Source organism: Bos indicus, chromosome 14 (genome assembly GCF_029378745.1).
Source record: "Bos indicus isolate NIAB-ARS_2022 breed Sahiwal x Tharparkar chromosome 14, NIAB-ARS_B.indTharparkar_mat_pri_1.0, whole genome shotgun sequence".
Lineage (NCBI taxonomy): Eukaryota > Metazoa > Chordata > Mammalia > Artiodactyla > Bovidae > Bos > Bos indicus.
The window spans coordinates 14,301,590-14,314,128 of NC_091773.1; positions in this window are offsets into that span (position 1 = coordinate 14,301,590).

A 12,539-nucleotide genomic window follows, 5' to 3' on the forward strand; every position below is an offset into this window, starting at 1 on the left:
TCAGAGACTAGATTTATATTTGGCTTGGTTTCACTTTGAAATGACTAGTGCTCAACCAATGTAGCATTGCTGTAGATTCTCTACAGGGACTTAATGACAGAGATCTGCTTTATTGCAGGTCCTGAACACTAGAGTTTTCCCCATCCCCACCCAAACCTCCTGTGCCCTCTGTCATCCTCTCAGGCCTTAGGACTTGGCTTCACTGTGGAGCTTATAACCCATACCTATCTGGTTCATTTTCTTCATCCTGTTAGTTAAATTTCTACCAGAATCACTTCCTTGTCTGGATTTCTATGGCAAATGAAAGATAATTCCAGCTAATTTTAAGACATGTTTTGGAATTAGTGTGCATTGCGATCAAATATCAGCTCTGTTAATTGATAACTGTGCCATGGGAAGTGTATTTAATTGTTCTGTGCCTCAGTTTCTTCATCTCTAAATTGGGAATAATGATATTTAGCACCATTATTGCTGCCCCCCAGAATCTCCATTCTCTTCATCTCTCCAGTTATGTCAAGCATTGGTCTGCCAGCGAGCCTTACATGGTCCGATACATTGAGTTAAAAGTTCCCCCTCTGTGCTCTGTATACCCTAAGTGCTTGCTTGCATGATTATATTCACATTATAAATGTCTGTTGCTCTTGACTAGATTGTAAGCTTTTTAGAAAACAGGAACCATGTATTTTTCACCTATGGGTTGAAATGGGGTTTCTGGCATATGGTGAATCTTCAATAAAATTGGTTGAATAAATGAAAGAATGCATACAGGAAGGAAGTGATCATTAACTTGAGTTTTGAAAGAGGAGAGGTGCTTGACAATCATATAAAAAAGGAGAAGGAAGGAAGGGCAGTCTAAACAAAAGGGGGTATATGAGCAGAGACTTGGAGGTATCAAGCTTCAGGGACTTTTGGGGAACTGAGAGTAGCTGAAATTGACTGACATATAGGGTGTAAGTCAGGGAGGCAGAGCCTCAGGAGTTGAGGGCCGTCTGCTTCTAGGATCAACACTTCAGAAGCCTTCGGTCTCAGGATCCACTGAGGCTTGAAGGGAACAAAATATTCGTTCAGCTCAAAGGATGTTTTGTTGTTTTGGTTTGTTCCAGTTGAGTCACTTCAGATACTGCATTGATTTGGTCACACTTTGAAACCATTCCAGTACGTGTATTTGTAGAAAAAACAAACAAAAAATACTTTTGATTCAAGTCACAGTTCAAGGGAAAAAAGCATGTTTCTTTGATGAAAAGAAGCACTTTAAACTACTTTGGTGTTTGACTGCCATCTATCACTCAAACTATTGTGTCTGTGTTGTCCCAGGGCAGGGTCAGACTATCTTTTCCTACTGACATTTCTGGGGCTCCTAGAATGTGAGTTGTATCCCCCAGTGAAGTATTAGGAAGGGGATGTCTGTTCTTCCCTTTTCTTCCTCCACTCACTCCTCCCTAAGGGAAAAAGAATGATTTTTCTGATAGAGTAGGAGGTTGACTTCCATTGGTTCAGAATTTTTCACACCAAGTTGGTGACTAGTTAAAGGTCCTGAAATCAGTAAATGTTGAGATTTACTTTATAAAAAGATAGAGAACATTGTAAATATAGTTTCTGAGAAATTTTATTTTCAGTTTGTGTGTATGTGTGTTTATGTGTGTGTGATGCTGGGTCACAATATAAAGCATATCTCTTGTTGTGAGTCTTGGCCGAACCTTTTTAAACCTCTGCACTCGTTGGTGTCGCTTGACTTGATGGACCATTACAGGGCATTACTCCTGTATGCGTCACGTATTTTCACTTTTTCAGTCCAGTGTGCCTGCTCAATTAGTGTGGTGTTTACTCCGTTTGTTCTGTTTTCAACACAGTAAGATTATCTGTATCCAGGGAGCATTCTAGAGGCAGATGTAGAGGCCCATGGTTTTCCTGGCTCTCTTGATCAATAGGTTGAAGCCAGCAATAAGGGATTGAATGGCTAGTGTCCTGACAAAAGCACTGGCCAACCATGAGAAGCAGTGGGGACTGAAATGCAGCCCTCATTTTATACGCTGAGCCGTGCACCCATGGAGCTACTCTCATCAGAAAGAGCACCTTTTCCTATTGCATTTAAAGGTTCCCCTAAGGGTCCTTCTGCTTTGCAGACTCAACCAAAGCTAAGGTAGTAGCCTAGACTTGGCGGGTAGGGGGGAATATACACAGCCTCCTTTATGACAGCCCATCTAAGTTGTAGTTCTCCCACCCAGGGTCACCCATGATGAAGTTGATATTTCCTAGATGACACCAATATCAATTCTCAATAAGGTCCGAACTCAGAAAATGAAAGCTTGTAATGGTAACTTCAGAGCTCCTCTGAAGTGGTAAAGAATTCAGTGGTAAAGAATCTGCCTGCCAAGTAGGAGACATAGGTGTGATCCCTGGGTTGGGAAGATCCCCTAGAGAAGGAAATGGCAACCCACTCCAGTATTCTTGCCTGGAAACTCCACTGGACAGAGGAGCCTGGTGGGCTACAGTCCATGAGGGTTGCAAAAAGAGTCAGACATGACTAGTGACTAAATAACAAAAACAAATGATAATTTCTGACAAACCACAAAATCTATGTGCCCATTTAATGAAGGGTAAGTTCCCTGCTTTCTCACTGCTTCTGGAAGTCTGTTACCAAATCAATATGTGTCTCACACTCAAAAATGTAAGACATGGTGTTTCTGTGGGTGTTTCCAGCTTGGACTTGCTTTTCCCTACTGTTGTCAACTCAGAACCAGAGCCTCTGAGTTAGTGAGAGACTTTGTTCTTTCCTGTTTCTTTTCCCTTCTTTTCTGTAAACCTATTCTTTTGTTCTTCCTCTTTATCCCCTTTCCTTCCCAAACTCCCTCAGTTCTCTCTTTTTCTCTTGTATTTATTGAGGATCAGCTCTGGTCAGTCCATGTCATCGTTCCATGAGGGTCGTACCACTCTGTAAACACATATAGAAGCAACAAAAACTGAATGCGAAGAAGAGGGTTTAAGTCACCCTGGTCATTTGTGGCTAGCCTATCCGCTTTCTATTTTATATATTTAACTTGGTCACAACTGCAAAGACTATTTCTAAATAAAGTCACGTGCACAAGTACTAGGGGTTAGAATTTCAGTATACCTTTTTAGAGGATACATTTCAACCTATATCAATTTCAAGAGGGTAGGTGGAGTTAAGACTAGTGGGATGGCCTTGACAACTGTGACGGAAGTTGAGAAGGGGCATGATTCTTGCAGGTTTGTAGGTCGTGGATACTGAAGTCACATCCTCCTGAGTCTGATTTGCAATGGAGACTACCTTTTATTTCTGGGCCTGAGCTGAAAGAACGGGTAATGAAGCAATCATGCCTGAGCTTTGAGCCTGTTTTGATGTGGAGTCCTTATCACAGAGTATAACCTTGGGGAGTTGACCAGTTCACACCTCAAAGAATTATTGTCCTTGTTTTAAGAACTGTGGCTTCTCTGGAAGCCAGGGGCTCTGATTCAGCTTTGCATTTTGGACTTGACCTGCTGCCAGACCATCTTCTGTTTAACAACCAACGTTCTTTCTTCCCTTTCCCCCTCTTTCCCATCATAGATATCCTTTTCAGATAGCACTGAAGTGCCAACTCTTGGTTTTACTTCAACTTCCTCCGTTAGAGAATAGTAACAGTGACATTAATAGTTAACATGCCAAGAAATCTTACCACGTGCCACACTTTGTTCAAAGTGCTTTCTCTGTATTAATTCATTTAAGCCTCATAAAATTCCCTTCAGATAGGTGCTGTTGCCATTCCCACTTTTCAGTTAAAGGAACTGAGATGAGAGGAGGTAGCCTGGGCTCTGATGGGCCCCTCCTGTCTGCAGATAAGGAAGGGAGCTACAACCGTCTCTGCCTTAGCCTCCACCATCCTCTGCCCAGGGCTTCTGCTCCTCAGTGCAAAGTTTCCTGCAGGCAGAGAAGCCCTGCAGCCACAGTTTATTATTTACATGGACTCTGCCCAAATCGGCAGAGGGCACCAAGGTCTGTTGTACTCAAGACCTTCCTCTTGGATACCTCTGTGCTAAGCTTAATTCTTCCACTCCCAGACTTCCCCTCAGGCCTTCCCGAGGGGGAGCTTGCTAAACCTCTTGTCCACGTATTTTTTTTTTTTTTCTTTTCTCATGATAACATCATGATCCTCAGGAAAGGGTTACCAAGGTAACCAGGAATGGTGCACATACAGTCTTTATGGAGACTTCAGTTCTCCTTAATCGGATTATGCATTCTTGGCTTACTCTGTTCTTATAGCAAGAACACAACATTTTCTTCTTATGTAGTTTTCTACTTTCTATTTTGTATTTTTCTTACAATGTCTTATTGACTTTCAAACTTTTTCCAGAATTTACTAACAACTCAGTTTTTCTGTTATCTAAACATGAAAGCTTCCTAACCTTCAATGAAATAAATAACCCCTTTGTGCCAAGCGTCTCCTCAACACTAAACACCTGGGGATTCCTGCGTGTGTGAAATGGGGCGCATTAGTGCCTTAGAATGGCACAGACCAGATATTTGGTCTCTCTCTTATACCACTGTATACTGTGAGAAGTGACTTGGGAACATTATCGATAATTCAGATAGCAAAGGGGCACATTCTTGTTAAAAAAGATAATCATCACCTCCCATTTTCCTGATGATTAAAAGAGGCCATGTTTGAGCTCCCTAAGTTCTCCTGCCTTCTATCATGTCATACTTTCCTTGAATATCTAAATAATCTAACTCAAGGCCACATTCTATATAACTAAGAGAAGTACAACTTCCTCCCCAAGATTTCTGAAAATTCTTACCATTCTCCAAAGTACTCCATTAAAAGGCTGTTCTTGCCTTTAACGGCCTTGTTTTTAAAAATAATGGCAAGTGGTTACTGCAAAGAACAAAAGACATCCATTAAAGTAACTATCTGATGTCACTTTCTAATTTCCTTAGCTATTGCCAAGGATGGAATATTTTCAGCCTGGTTCTTCTTAGATCCCAGCCTAGCATTATTTCCTGGGATTTAGCCCCCCCTGTATAGCAATTCTCTCTTGTCTCTTCTTTTTTCCCACTTCCAAGGACTCAACCCCACAGTCTCCTGGGTTGAGGATTGGGGTGTGACACAAACTGTTTTTCAGAGCACTTTATCTCACCTTTTTTCAACTTCCTCCTTTCAGATCACAGCTAAGACTTGTCTTTCTTAACCATAAAGGACTTTGGAGGGCTTTCTTAAATTAATGAGTCATTCATCATCATATACACCCACTTTATTCACTTTCATGCATTGAAGGCAATGGCACCCCACTCCAGTACTCTTGCCTGGAAAATCTCAGGGATGGAAGAGCCTGGTAGGCTGCAGTCCATGGGGTCACTGAGGGTCAGACACGACTGAGCGACTTCACTTTCACTTTTCACTTTCATGCCTTGGAGAAGGAAATGGCAACCCAGTCCAGTGTTCTTGCCTGGAGAATCCCAGGGACGGGGGAGCCTCGTGGGCTGCCGTCTATGGGGTCGCACAGAGTCGGACACGACTGAAGCAACTTAGCAGCAGCAGCGGCAAGCAAGAGGGAGCTTTTTTTTAAAGTTCTCTTATCTATTATTCTAAAAAAGGGTCCAGGACAACTCTTTTCCTATTAGCAGCTTGTAGAAGGGGGAGAAAAGAAATCTGAGTGCCAAAGAATTAATGCTTTTGAATTGTGGTGTTGGAGAAGATTCTTGAGAGTCCCTTGGATTGCAAGGAGATCCAACCAGTCCATCCTAAAGGAAATCAGTCCTGACTATTCACTGGAAGGGCTGATGCTGAAGCTGAAGCTCCAATACTTTGGCCACCTGATGCAAATAACTGACTCATTGGAAAAGACCCTGATGCTGGGAAAGATTGAAGGTGGGAGGAAAAGGGGATGACGTAGGATGAGATGGTTGGATGGTATCACCGACTTGATGGGCGTGAGTTTGAGCAAGCTCTGGAGTTGGTGATGGACAGGGAAGCCTGGTGTACTGCAGTTCATCAGGTTACAAAGAGTTGGACGTGACTGAGCAACTGAACTGAACTGAACTGAACTGAGAAGGGGGAGAGAAGTGATGAAAACAATTTATTCTCTCTATCCAGAGCAAACCATAGGGGTCATGAGCTTTAACTTTTTATTTCTTTCTGTTTCAGTTAAAGCACATGGTGGATGATTGCAGTGACTCAGTAAATGTTGGTCTTCTCCAGGTCTGACTTACCCTCCTTAGTTTCCCTGCAAATACAGGGAAAGCAGAATAGGGCCCTGGTGCTAAGTTTCCGTCAGTTATGACGCTGGCTCACTCCTAAAGATGGAGCCCCATTATTTTACCAGAAAATTTCAAGAGAAACTCAGACACTTTTTTTGCACTTGTCCTTGGGATCTGGCATCAGGCTGAAACTTACTGCAAAAGTCTTACAGGCAACAGTAATGTCAGCATTTCTGCAAAGCTTACACTGAGGTAATTGATGCTTCTTTCCTGTGACTCTGCCTTCTAAATCCCCAGCGCATCTTCTCCATTTTTTGAGACCAAGGTTTCACTGCAAGATTCTGGGTCATCTATCACCATCTTCCAGATTCAGCAGGTTTTAAGGGAGTCCAGGAACCCAGTGTGCAGCCTAGGAAGGGGAGGATGTGAGAAGGCGACTTTAATTCACAAAGTCTGGGTGGTCACAGAGAAGGAGGTCTGATTGACTCTGTGCCTTTTAAAATTTAGTGTTTATTTTTATTAAGAGGCCCATGAAAATGGTTTAAAGAGTCAAAATCTTGTCCTACAAGATTTATAGAAATAAATCCAAAAAGCTGTGTTCCACTCCTTTCCAATCCCCAAGTTCATAGTAACAATCACTTAGATCATTTTAGTCCCTTTTTGGGGGCATGCTGCTGCTGCTGCTACTAAGTCGCTTCAGTCGTGTCCGACTCCGTGCGACCCCAGAGATGGCAGCCCACCAGGCTCCCCTGTCCCTGGGATTCTCCAGGCAAGAACACTGGAGTGGATTGCCATTTCCTTCTCCAAGGCATGAAAGTGAAAAGTGAAAGCGAAGTCGCTCAGTCGTGTCCGACCCTCAGCGACCCCATGGACTGCAGCCTACCAGGCTCTTCCATCCATGGGATTTTCCAGGCAAGAGTACTGGAGTGGGGTGCCATTGTACTACTTTTTAGTTTTGGGGTTTCAGGTTTTTTTATCTGGTATGCACTCTAGGATATGAGGCTTTAGTTATCTTTCTCACCTTTTCTCAGACTCCCACTGTAGACATGCGATTTCCCCCTTTCCTGCCTTCCCATAGGTTTTATCTAATTGTAGTGAAATAAATAACCAGTGTTTCATTGTTGTTGTTCAGTCACTAAGTTGTATCTGATTCTTTGCAACTCCATGCACTGGAATGTGCCAGGCTTTTACATTATTTAAAATATGTAAATGTTATTTACAAGTAAACCCTCATATACTACAGGGTTTACTTGTAAATAACATTTACATATTTTAAATAAGCATCAATTACCTCACTGTAAGCTTTGCAGAAATGCTGACATTACTGTTGCCTGTAAGACTTTTGCAGTAAGTTTCAGCCTGATGCCAGATACCAAGGACATTTCTTTGGGGCACAGAGTTTTATTTTTGCTGAAGTTATAATTTGCCTTTTGTGTTTGTTTCCTTTGCTGTACATCTCACTAATAATCCCCAGACTCCTTATTTGCCTGAATGTCCTCTGGCACATGAGGGGAGCATCTCAATTTCATCTACTTGACGAAATCCATCATCCTTCCTTCTGCCTCTCCCTCACCATCATCTGGGACTCTCCTGCTTTCTGTTATTAGGTCTCTTGTCTCCTGTGCTCCCTGAATCTCTTCCTTGTCTTATTGCCTTCTTCTTGTGGAACTCATCCTCAGCTAGGTTCCCAAGGAAAAGTGCATGAGGGTTAAATGAACATTCTTTAATTCTATGTGTCTGAAAAGATCTTCACTCTACATTTACTCTTAATTTATCCTTAAGATGTGTCTTGAACGCTTGGAATCATCTGATTTTCTTAGAATTTTGAAATTATTCCTTCTACCTTCTCTTGTTAAAAGCTAGGTAGTCCAAAGCCTTGTTGATTCTTGATACTTCGAAGAGAAAATACTTTCCACCTCTCTCCGGAAATTTGTAGGATTCCCCCACTCCCATACCTTTTTTTCTTGATTTGAGTTTTGGGAATCTTTAGACAGATCTTTGAAAAAAAAAAAGTCCATTTGCTAAGTACTAATTAAATGGTGTAAATTTTACCCTGAAAGCGCATGTCCTTCCATTGTGGGAAAATTTCTTCAGTTATTTTATTCAATATTCTTCTTTCCATTGTCTCTATTCTTTCCTTCTGGAGTTGCTGTCATTTGGACGTTGCATCTCCAGGACTGAAACTCAGGTTTCTTCCTTTGTTTTACCTTTTTTTCCCCTGTCACTTTTCTCTCATTTTTTGTTTTTACTCTAGGGACTGAAAAATTGTCTCAACTTTAACCTCAAACACTTTGGTTGTGGTTCTTGACAGTAGCTTACTGGTATCTTAATTTCTGAGAGCTTTTTATATTTCTCTGGTATTTTTTGCACTGCTTTTCATTCCTGGGTACAACATGTTGATTAAGAATCATATTGTATAGCCTCTTTGTTTTAGATCCTACTTTCATACTGAAGTTTTTTCTATAATGTTGAGTGATGCTTAGGGGTTTGGGAACCCTAAACAAGACTGGGAGCTGACTGGCTCAGATCATAAACTCCTTAGTGAAAAATTCAGACTTAAATTGAAGAAAGTAGAGAAAACCACTAGACCATTCAGGTATGACCTAAATTAAATCCCTTATGATTATACAGTGGAAGTGACAAATATTCAAGGGATTAGATCTGTTAGACAAAGTGCCTGGAGAACTATGGACGGAGGTTCATGACATTGTACAGGAGGCAGTAATCAAGATCATGCCAAGTAAAAGAAATGGAAAAAGGAAAAACAATTGTCTGAAGAGGCCTTACAAATAGCTGAGAAAAGAAGAGAAGTGAAAGGTAAAGGAGAAAAGGAAAGATATACCCATCTGAATGCAGAGTTCCAAAGAATAGCAAGGAGAGATAAGAAAGCCTTCCTCAGTGATCAATGCAAAGAAATAGAGGAAAACAATAGAATGGGAAAGACTAGAGATCTCTTCAAGAAAATTAGAGATACCAAAGGAACATTTCATGCAAAGATGGACACAATAAAGGACAGAAATGGTATGGACTTAACAGAAGCAGAAGATATTAAGAAGAGGTGGCAAGAACACAGAAGAACTCTCCAAAAAACATCTTCATGATCCACATAATCATTATGGTGTGATCACTCACCTAGAGCCAGACATCCTGGAATGCAAAGACAAGTGGGCCTTAGGAAGCATCACTATGAACAAAGCTAGTGGAGGTGATGGAATTCCAGTTGGATTATTTCAAATCCTAAAAGATGATGCTGTGAAAGTGCTGCACTCAATATGCAAATTCGGAAAACTCAGCAGTGGCCAAGGACTGGAAAAGGTCAGTTTTCATGCCAATCCCAAAGAAAGGCAGTGCCAAAAAATGCTCAGACTACCGCACAATTACACTCATCTCACATGCTAGCAAAGAAATACTCAAAATTCTCTAAGCCATGCTTCAACAGTACCTGAACCATGAACTTCCAGATGTTTAAGCTGGTTTTAGAAAAGGCAGAGGAACCAGAGATCAAACTGCCAACATCTGGTGGATCATCGAAAAAACAAGAGAGTACCAGAAAAACATCTACTTAACAATAAAGTTAAGTCATTTTATTGACTATGCCAAAGCCTTTGATTGTGTGGATCACAACAAACTGTGGAAAACTCTTCAAAAAATGGGAATACCAGACCACCTGACCTGACTCCTGAGAAATCTGTATGCAGGTCAAGAAGCAGTAGTTAGAACCAGACATGGAAGAACAGACTGGTTCCAAACCAGGAAAGGAGTGCATCAAGGCTGTATAATGTCACACTGCTTATTTAAATTATATGCTGAATACATCATGCAAAATGCCAGGCTGGATGAAGCACAAGCTGGAATCAAGATTGCCAGGAGAAATATCAATAACCTCAGATATGCAGATGACACCACCCTTCAGGCAGAGAGCGAAGAAGCACTAAAGAGCCTCTTGATGAAAGTGAAAGAGGAGAGTGAAAAAGTTGGCTTAAAACTCAACATTCAGAAAACTAAGATCATGGCTTCCAGTCCCATTACTTCATGGCAAACAGATGGGGAAGCAATGGAAACAATGACAGACTTTATTTTCTTGGGCTCCAAAATCACCACAGATGGTGACTGTGGCAATGAAATTAAAAGGCACTTGCTCCTTGGAAGGAAAGTTATGACCAACCTAGACAGCATTTTAAAAAGCAGAGACATTAACATGGGAAACAAAGGTCCATCTAGTCGAAGCTATGGTTTTTCCAGTGGTCATGTATGGATGTGAGAGTTGGACTGTGAAGAAAGCTTAGAGCTGAAGAATTGATGCTTTTGAACTGTGGTATTGGAGAAGACTCTTGAGAGTCCCTTGGACTGCAAAGAGATCCAACCAGTCCATTCTAAAGGAAATCAGTCCTGAATATTCATTGGAAGGACTGATGATGAAGCTGAAACTCCAATTCTTTGGCCCCCTATTCAAAGAACCAACTCATTGAAAAAGCCCCTGATGCTGGGAAAGATTGACAGCAGGAGGAGAAGGGGACGACTGAGGATGAGATGGTTGGATGGCATCATCAATTCAATGGACATGAGTTTGAGCAAGCTCCAGAAGTTAGTGGTGGACAGAGAAGCCTGGCCATGGGGTCACAAAGAATTAGACATGGCTGAGTGACTGAACTGAACTGAACTGATGCTTAGGCTGCTCATATTTATGTGTGTCTCTCAGAAGCTGCCATAAGAGTGGTGTCATCTTCATATCTGAGGTTGTTGGTATTTCTCCCAGTAATCTTGATTCCAGTTTGTCTTCATCCAGCCTGGCATTTCTCATGATGTACTGGGCATATAGGTTAAATATGCAGGGTGACAATATACAGCCTTGACATACTCCTTTCCCGGTTTGGAACCAGTCTGTTCTTCCATGTCCGGTTTTAACTACTGCTTCTTGACCTACATACAGATTTCTCAGAAGGCAGGTCAGGTGGTCTGGTATTCCCATATCTTGAAGAATTTTCCACAGTTTTTTGTGATCCACACAATCAAAGGCTTTGGCGTAGTCAATAAAGCAGAAATAGATGTTTTTCTGGAACTCTCTTGCTTTTTCTATGACCCAACAGATGTTGGCAATTTGATCTCTGATTCATCTGCCTTTTCTAAAATGGGAGAAATATCAATAATCCCAGATATGCACATGACACCATCCTTATGGCAGAAAGTGAAGAACTAAAGAGCCTCTTGATGAAAGTGAAAGAGGAGAGTGAAAAAGTTGGCTTAAAAATCAACGTTCGGAAAACTAAGATCATGGCATCTGGTCCCATCACTTCATGGCAAATAGATGGGGAAACAATGGAAACAGTGGCTGACTTTATTTACTGGGCTCCAAAATCACCACAGATGGTGACTGCAGCCATGAAATTAAAAGGCACTTGCTCCTTGGAAGAAAAGCTGTAAAAAACCTAGACAGCATTTTAAAAAGCAGAGATATTACTTTGCCAACAATGGTCTGTCTAGTCAAAACTATGGTTTTTCCAGTAGTCATGTATGGATGTGAGAGTTGGACCGCAAAGAAATATGAGCACCAAAGAATTGATGCTTTTAAACTGTGGTGTTGGAGAAGACTCTTGAGAGTCCCTTGGACTGTAAGGAGACTCAACCAGTCCTTCCTAAAGGAAATCTTCCCTGAATATTTATTGGAAAGACTGATGATGAAGCTGAAGCTCCAATACTTTGGCCACCTGATTCGAAGAACTGACTCCTTAGAAAAGACCATGATGCTGGAAAAGTTTGAAGGCAGGAGAAGGGGACAGCATACAATAAGATGATTGGATGGCATCACTGATTTGATGGACATGAGTATGAGCAAGCTCCAGGAGCTGGTAATGGGCAGAGAAGCCTGTTGTGCTGTAGTCCATGGGGTGGCAAAGAGTCAGACACGACTGAGTAATTGACTGAACCGAACTCAGAAGCTGATCAGAAGCCTGAGTGTGTGCTTCAGCTTCCTCCATTGTCTGCTTCACCACAGGAAGTGCTGTTCTGTTCATTTCACTGGGAAACCACTGCTATATTTAGGTGTTTGTATCTTGGGGCCTGTCGACCTTTGGTTTGCCTGAACTGGCTACTGAGACAAAACTGGAGTGCAGGATATTTTTCCAGGGCTCTGTGAAAGGAAGAAGCAGGACGGAGCAACAGAAGAGAAACTGGGATGCAGTCCTCTCTGGTTGGCGCTCTGGAGGGAGTGCTGTCCACCAGTGTGGCCCACACTGGGCTGAAATGCCCACCTCTGCACCCCCACCTCAGTTGATGAGCCACTGGATGCAGGCTATCCCAAGAAGGATTTGATGTTGAACAGGGCACTCTTTGCAGCTGAACCAGA